Source organism: Delphinus delphis, chromosome 4, assembly GCF_949987515.2.
Source record: "Delphinus delphis chromosome 4, mDelDel1.2, whole genome shotgun sequence".
NCBI lineage: Eukaryota > Metazoa > Chordata > Mammalia > Artiodactyla > Delphinidae > Delphinus > Delphinus delphis.
In genome coordinates, this window is record NC_082686.1 from 85,171,859 (window position 1) to 85,180,811 (window position 8,953).

The 8,953-nt window shown below is 41.9% G+C and overlaps 1 non-coding gene and 1 pseudogene across 1 annotated transcript; one reads left to right on the forward strand and one right to left on the reverse strand.

Annotated features, from left to right (window-relative positions):
• Nucleotides 1–5,066: 5,066 nt before the first annotated feature.
• On the forward strand, nt 5,067–5,171 carry LOC132425204 (U6 spliceosomal RNA). Its single transcript, XR_009519396.1, has one exon. It is a non-coding gene; the product is annotated as a U6 spliceosomal RNA (small nuclear RNA).
• A 1,955-nt stretch (nt 5,172–7,126) lies between these two features.
• LOC132424177 (small ribosomal subunit protein uS10-like) lies at nt 7,127–7,472 on the reverse strand (annotated as a pseudogene).
• Nucleotides 7,473–8,953: the final 1,481 nt, after the last annotated feature.

Sequence of the window (8,953 nt, forward strand, 5' to 3'; positions counted from 1 at the left end):
TTGCAGGCCGGAGACGATGTTTGCTTAGACTGGGGGTAAGAGAGCAAAGGCACGGGAGGCCCTCTGACAGGGGGTCTATCAGAGACGCCATTTGGAGCTCAAATTAGAAGGAGTTGGTTATGGATCAAATGTGTGTGGAACTAGAGGGACGTAATGGAAAATGTGGTAATCAAGGATGACCCTGAGGTTTTGGCTTGAGTGTCAAGGTAGAAATTGGTGGTGTTGACTGAATTGTATTGAATTGAATTGAATTGGTGAGGAAGTTTGGGGAATGGGTTCTGTTGGGTGGCCTGTGGGAGAGACTAGGAATCAAGGGTTCTGCTTTTGTTGGAGACGTATACTAGACATCCAAGAGGAGCTGTCAAGGATTAGGGAACAACTAAATGATAGAAAAGGAAACTGAGGCTGAAAAATGGATATGCAGGTACCAAGTGTTAGAACCCCACTAGGCTAAGCAGCCTCTTCTCCAGGATACGGCAGTTATCAATTATTTCCTTTAGTCAGAATTGGAAGATAAGTACAAAAGATCTGACAAGAGAAAGGTAAAAGAGACGGCAAAAGAACAGTTTTTGTTCTTTTAAGTTTGGGGAGGGGAGACTGTTTGGTTTTTTTCCCAGCACAATCTTTAGAAAAGGAAAGAAAAGTGAAACAAAACTTCTGTCCTGGGGTCTAGTTAAGAACATGCACTCTGAGGCAGCTTGGGTTCAGACACTATCTCTATCGGTTACTCCTGTGTGACCTTGAAAATGTTCCTTCAAACCTTTGCCCCTTAGTTCCTGATATATAAAATATTTTTAAATGGGACCTACCTCCATGTGTCACCATGAGGGTGAGTTAATGTGTGTGGCAAGTGCTTCCAGCAAGACACACAGCAAGAGCTCACAGACCCTTAGCTCTAATCTGAGCTTCTGCAAGAAGCCCCAGAAATGCTGAACCATTTCCAGTTATCCAGACGAGCCAAGCTTTCTCTCCACTGAGTCTCTTCCCAGTTCTTCTCTAAATAGACATAGGTGTCCCTAAAAACCACCATGCTATGAAAAATTGTGCAATGAAAACCACAAGGCTTATGGGAAAATGGGGTTTAATGGCACAACACTCAAAAACATCTTCAGTGACACATTAAAAAAATATAGGAATCGGGCTTCCCTGGTGGCACAGTGGTTGAGAGTCCACCTGCCGATGCAGGGGACACAGCTTCGTTCCTGGTCCGGGAAGATCCCACATGCCGCAGAGCAGCTGGGCCCGTGAACCATGGCCACTGAGCCTGCGCGTCCGGAGCCTGTGCTCTGCAGTGGGAGAGGCCACAACAGTGAGAGGCCCACGTACCGCAAAAAAAAAAAAAAAAAAAAAAGTATATATATATATATATATATACACATATATGAATCATGATTTTAAGGGACTTCCCTGGTGGTCCAGTGGTTAAGACTCTGTGCTTCCAACGCATGGGGCGTGGGTTTGATCCCTGGTTGGGGAACTAAGATCCCACATGTCACATGGCCAAAAAAAAAAAAGGATTTTAAATGTTTTTCCCTCAAAGGAGACTATCAAGAGAGGGAAAAGAACCCACAGAATTAGAGAAATTATTTGCAAATCATTTATCTGATAAGGGTCCAGTATCCAGAATAGATATAGAACATTTATAACTCAACAACAAAGAGACAATCTAATTTAAAAATGGGCAAAGGACTTGAGTAGACATTTCTCCAAAGAAGAGATACAAATGGCCAACAGATGTATTAAAAGACGCTCACCCTCATTAGTCATTAGAGAAATGCAAATCAACCACGATAAAATACCACTTCACACCCAACTACGATGGTCATAATTTTTAAAAGAAGGAAAGAAAGAGAGAGAGATGACCCAGAAATTCCACTGCAAAGTATATGTCCAAAAGCATTGAAAAACAGAAACTTGTACACAAATATTCATAGCATCTCTAGTCACAATAACTGACATAATCCAAATGTCCATCAACTGATGAACAGGTAAACAAAATGTGGTAAATCCATAATATGGAATATTATTCAGCCATAAAAGGAATGGAGTAGTGATGCATGCTACAACAGCATGAACCTTGAAAACATTATGCTAAGTGAAGGAAGGTGGATACAAAAAGCCACACATTGTATGATTCCAGAGATCCAGAATAGGAATAGAAGAAAGCCAACTATTGAGCTCTCACCACATGTCAGGTACTGTGCAAACACCTTTTACATGCATAAACTTATTTCATCTTTATAAAAACTGTATGAGGTATGTACCGTTACTACCTCCCATTTTACATATTAAAAAATTGAGGCACAATTTTAAGAGGAGGATTAAAATCTGAGGATTTAAATCTGAAGAGTCGAGTTATAGAGTATACTCTTATAACCACTATATAACCATAAGTAAAGACATTCAGATTTTAATTAAAAAAAAAAAATGAAAACTTAGTGCTGGTTCATCATGTCTTGCCATTAAACTTGTGCTCGCCACACAAGTCACCAGTCTGCAACCACTGTCAGGACGAAGTCTTTTCTCCTTCTCTCAGCCTTGAATGCCTCTTTTTGGAGTATGACAGGCATGCGTTCCACACATGACTTGTTTGTGTCCTTTTTCTTGACCCATAAAATAGGCATAAATAGACCCTACTTTGCAAGGGTGTATAAATATACAAAATGAACTATATAAAGCTCTATCTGACACAATAGCTAGAACCTCACAGACAAGAAATAAATTAGAATATGAACTATTTTTTAAGTTTTTCCTGTTGTGTCCATCTCTTTCCTACAGAGCTGGGTGTAGGCCCCCTTCTCTTTGCCAGCACCTAGCAGGAGCCAGATAAATAGAAGATTTGCTTTGGTCGATGTTCGATCTCTTTTTTTTTTTTTTTTTTTTTTTTTTTTGTGGTACGCGGGCCTCTGAGTGTTGTGGCCTCTCCCGTTGCGGAGCACAGGCTCCGGACGCGCAGGCTCAGCGGCCGTGGCTCACGGGCCCAGCCGCTCCGCGGCACGTGGGATCTTCCCGGACCGGGGCACAAACCCGCGTCCCCTGCATCGGCAGGCGGACTCTCAACCACTGCGCCACCAGGGAAGCCCCGATCTCTTTTTATACCATTTTTTCCTAATTGAAAAATTAGTGAATGTTCATTTTAAAACAAAAACTTAGCAGAAGACAAAAGCTGGGAAAATTTTAAGTTATCTTGACTGTATTATTACATCTGGAAATAATATCATTTTTATATTTTAGCATTTATCTTTCCAGACTTACTTTTATGGATATTTATAATAATTCCAATATGGGATTATTCAAAACATATTCCTCTATGCAATGATTTTTTCTTTATTATTTTTTCTTCTCTTTTTTTTTTTTTGGCCACACCACAGGCATGCAGGATCTTAGTTCCCCAACTAGGGATTGAACCCGTGCCCTCTCAGTGGAAGCTTGGAGTCTTAACCACAGGACTGCCAGGGAAGTCTGAACAATGCTTTTTTCTTTAAAAAAAAAAAGATATACAGATGCACACACATATTTTTCATGTGAAGGCATACATATTTACACCAAGTTTTTAAGTACTAATTATATTTTTTAAAACAAATTTTGTCTACAATATCTCCCTTTCTTATGGAACTAACATCCAACTGATTTATATTGAGTAATATATATTTTCAACATTTATTGAGAACCATTTATTGAACCAGCAATGGCTCCACACAGACCTCTGCCTCTGCCCTTGTGCCAAGGTAAACCTTATTTACACCTTGTGATCTCAGACAGAGAGGGTGCAGCAAGATGCAAATATTGAAAAAAATTTAAATAAGCAGCCAACCTCCAGGCAAATGCATCATGTAAAGCAAATGTATGTGTCTGGTTTCATCTCTGACTCATTGATAGAAGTGAGTACTGGGGAGCCAGGGTATTATTTAGCCTAGCAAAGTCCTGACCAATTTAGTCTATGTCCTAGTCTGCTACTGAATCTATTCTCATTCCTACAAAGGGTGAGAGGCAGGCTGGTGGGGTAGAAAAAGGATGGACTTCACATTTCTTGATTCCACTTACTTCCTAGCAGGGTGTCCTTGAACAAGCTGCTTAATTTCTCTGAGGCCCGTTTCCTTATCAGTAAAACAGAGATAGGAATAACTATCTCATCAAGTTGTTAAGAGGATTAAATGAGATCTTTTTGGATCACAAATCCAGTAGAAGCCTGATTTACTGCTCAAAGGCCCCCAGGGCTCTCCTGTGCCTTCCTGGTAAAATCCAATCCCCTTGGGAAGCCTCCCCAGCCCACTTCTCACAGGCTCCCTCACTCGCCAGCCACAGAATGCTATTTCCCGAGATACAGCTGTCCCTTCAATCCTTCACTCACCCAGCACATTTTTTTTTGAGTCCCTGTTATGAGTGAGGCCCTGGATTAAATGTTAGTAATACACTGTGGAACCAGACTGACCTGAGGTCTGGTGAGGCCTCAAGGGAGTAAAGTGGCCATTACAATCCTGTGTGCTGACTGATGTGGGAGGGAAGGGCAAGGTGCTCTAGGAGTGCATATGAAAGGCACCTTACCTGGACTTGAAAGGCCTTGGAAAGCTGTCTGAAGAAGTTGGATCGTATTTAGAGAGTGCCTCTAAAGGGATGTAGCGTGTGATCTGGCACAAATCACATCTCTGCATTTTTTTTGTAGGTGAGGTGTAAGGCTAGAAGAGGTCATATTTACCAAAAGGAATATTCTTCATCCCTTTGGATATACTTTCCAAAGGTTTAGCAAATTTCCCTCCCAGCACATTCTCCATTCCCTTACAACCTTCTCATGAAAGAGCCCTTTACTGTTCCCAGCCCATGGGTGAAATATCCCAGCAATGGGCTAGTAGAAGAGGGAGGTGCCCAGGGAAACTTTCCCTGAGAGCAACACAGGGATTTAGAAGAAGAAAGCAGGGGGCAGGGCAGGGGCAGGGGGATGATGGGATTTAAAAAAAATCACCATTCAGCAATCCAGACTGAGATAATTGATTCAGTCAAGGATCATAAACGGATGCTAAAACCATTAGGTGAAAAGTTGAGAAACAGGATGCTCAAAAATCCCTTAAGTGCTCGCTTCAGCCGCACATATACTAAAATTGTAACGAAAGAGAAGATTAGCATGGCCCCTGCGTGAGGATGACATGCAAATTCGTGAACCATTCCATATTTTTATATGGGGATATATGTATAGCTGATTCACTTTGTTATACAGCAGCAACTAACACAACAATGTAAAGCAATCATACTGCAATAAAGAGGTTAAAAAATTTTTTTTAATTAAAAAAAAAAATCCCTTAAAATGGAAAGATCTGATGATCATCACCTTACCCAAATGATCAAACTCAGAACTTTCCTCTGAAGCATTTGGCAGGGTTCTTCTCCCATGTCTTTGATATGTCACTTCAAACTTTATTCTAAACGGGAGGGGCCACAGCAGTGAGAGGCCCGCGTACCGAAAAAAAAAAAACTTTATTCTAAGTCTTCTTTTGCCCGTTTCTCAATACGTGTGTCTCTAGAATTTAGTCTCCTGCCTTCTTTCCTTTTTATGCTACACGTTCTTCCTGGGCAAGCTCAGCCGCTCCCAAGATCTTAACCAAAAAGCTATTTGCTGATAACTTCCGAATCTGTCTCCATTCCAGATCTCTTTCCACAGCTCTAAATTCATAGTCCAACTGCCTGCTGACCTTCCTCACTGGGACTTCCTCAACTGCAACTTTCTTAGCACTTAACTTCTCCTCTTTTCCTGGCCCGATTCAGGAATATTTCTCATCTTGCATTCCTTAACTTAATTAATGACCTCATGATCAATCAGTTATCCAAGCCAGAAATCCGGTGTTCTTTCTTTATTCATATTGTCAGCCAGGATATATTTATTATCTACTAATGGCAATAGGGGCAAAACAATTTACTGTTTACTGTTTACTGTTAGACATGCAATAGGGGCAAAAACAATTTCAAAACCTATTTACTGGAGGAAATAAACATCATTTAGATCATAAAAGTATATGCATAATCATAAATTGAGATAAATGTTTTGAGAAAAAAGAATAAGGAGCTGAGAAAATAAAACAGAGAACCTACCCTAGCTGAGGGGTAGGGTGGGAAAGGGGATAAGGAAATCAATTTCAGAAAATTCTTCTCTGAGAAAATATTTGAATTCAGATAAGAATTTGGAATTAACTAAGCAGGGGAGGGAAGAAGTGGGTGGATAAAGAGGTGGTGGTCTCTAGGAAGAGCGAAGGACACAAAAACCTGGAGGTGGCAGCTTTGAAGAAGTGAGAGAATGATGGTATGGATGGAGCACAGAACACAATAGGAAGAGTTCAAAACCAGGCTGGAGCAATCGCTGGGGCCAAAACTTGCTGCGCAACGAAAACCATGTATAGTGTTTTGAACGCTGTCTTAAAAATAATGGGGGGGGGGCTTCCCTGGTGGCGCAGTGGTTGACAGTCCGCCTGCCGATGCAAGGGACACGGGTTCGTGCCCCGGTCTGGGAGGATCCCACATGCCGCGGAGCAACTAGGCCCGTGAGCCACAACTACTGAGCCTGCGCGTCTGGAGCCTGTGACCCGCAGCAAGGGAGGCCGCGATAGTGAGAGGCCCGCGCACCGTGATGAAGAGTGGCCCCCACTTGCCACAACTAGAGAAAGCCCTCGCACAGAAACGAAGACGCAACACAGCAAAAATAAATTAATTAATTAATAAACTCCTACCCCCAACATCTTCTTAAAAGAAAAAAAAGAAAGGGGGGACTTCCCTGGTGGCACAGTGGTTAAGAATCCGGCTGCCGATGCAGGGGACACGGGTTCAATCCCTGGTCCGGGAAGATCCCACGTGCCGCAGAGCAATTGAAGCCGTGTGCCACAACTACTGAGCCTGCTCTCTAGAGCCAGCGAGCCACAACTACTGAAGCCCACGTGCAACAACTACTGAAGCCTGCGCGCCTAGAGCCCGTGCTCTGCAACAAGAGAAGCCACCGCAGTGAGAAGCCTGCGCACCCCAACGAAGAGTAGCCCGCACAGCAACATAGACCCAAAGCAGCCTAAATAAATAAATAGAAAAAAGGGAAGGCATTGTGTGTGTTTTTTTTTTAACAACTGATTATCAATTTATTAAAAATGTTGATTTAAGCATCTGCTATGGTGACTTCAGCCTCGACTCCTGGCTCAATACTGATGGAAGTGATCTGCTTGACAATCTCAGAAGGACTGTGCAGGTCAATAAGTCACTTGTGGATCTTCATCTGGAAACAATCCCAAGTTTTAGAACCTTCACCACAAGGAGTTTTCCTTGTAGTTATTCTGAGTCTTGGTAGGCAACCGAACCGGTCCTTTCGCTTTGAGATTCTTTTCCTTCGTGCCTCTGATCAGGTCAGCACATACCCTCTGCAAAGACTTCAAGCTGCAGCTGGGGAGGGTGATTCTAATCCGGTGAATCGCCACCTCGGGCTTTACGGTATCTTTAAATGCCATGGCTGCGGCACGGCTTCCTGGTCGACTTGTTCCTCGGGCGAGAGCGAACAGTGGTGAGTCAGGAGCAGGGTCGGATGGCCGGAGGCTCCACTGCAGCAGAGACCGCGGCTTCCTCCAAGAGAGCCGTTGAACAGTTTTAAACAGGGTCAGGTGGCGATGGCAGTGTTCTTTACAATAGGCAAAAGTGGAAACAACCCAAAATGTTTATCAATTGACGAATGGGTAAATATAATGTGGCATATCCATACAATGGAGTATTTTCATCTATAAAAAGCAATCAGAACTGATACATGCTACAACATGGATGAAAACACATCCATGAATGTGTTTTCACACATGGATGCTCAAAGAAAGAAACCAGTCATAAAAAATATATATATATACACATTATGATTTTTATAACCATAAAAGGTCCAGAATAGACAAATCTATAGACAAAGTAATTAGTGTTTGCCTGGGTCTGGGGAGGTAGTGGTGGTTTGGCAATGATGCTGATAGGCGCAGTGTTTCTTTTGGGGATGAGAAAAAGATGTAAAATTAGATTCTGGTGATAGTTGTACAACTCTGTGAATATATTACAAACCATTGAAATGTACACTTTATATTTTAATATTTTGAACAATTTTATTTTATTTATTTATTTATTTTTTGCCCATGTGCTACGTGGCTTGCAGGATTTCAGTTCCCCGACCACGGATTAAACCCGGGCCACCGCAGTGAAAGCGCTGAGTCCTAACCACTAGACCACCAGGGAACTTCCCGAAACATACATTTTAAATGGGTGAATTGTATGGTATGTGAATTTCACCTCAATAAAACTGTTTTAAATTAGGAAAGAAAGAAACAGAGATTTAAGCCAGATGACAACATGCCATTTTTAAATAGATGTTACTCCTGTTCATTGATTCCAAGGTCCTCTTATTCAAGATATCAAGATAGCTTGGAAACTGGTCATCAGAAGTTCATTTGGTGTAGACAGAATCAAAACAAAAGGAATTTAATGGTTTTGAGTGCGGTCTCTCAAATCAGCTAAAGACAACATGATCAACTAGTGACTGATGTATTTATATATCTAACATCCTGAGAATGCTATAGATACTCTGACAAAACTCTGAGGATTCAATTCATTCCTTCATTCATTTAACATCTGTTTATTGAGAACCTGTATGTGGTACTTAATAATACATGCTTTAGGGACTTCCCTGGTGGTTCAGTGGGTAAGACTCCGCCCTCCCAATGCAGGGGGTCCAGGTTCCATCCCTCGTCCGGGAACTAGATCCCACAAGCACGCCACAACTAAGAGTTTGCGCGCTGCAACTAAGAAGTCTGCACGCCGCAACAAAGATCCTGTGTGCCGCAGCTAAGACCCAGCACAGCCAAAATAAATATTTTTAAAAAAAGAAATACATGCTTTAAACAGTAGTCATCTTTTTAAAATATTAAATTGACACCCACGGTCTGACAATAGCACTAAATATTAG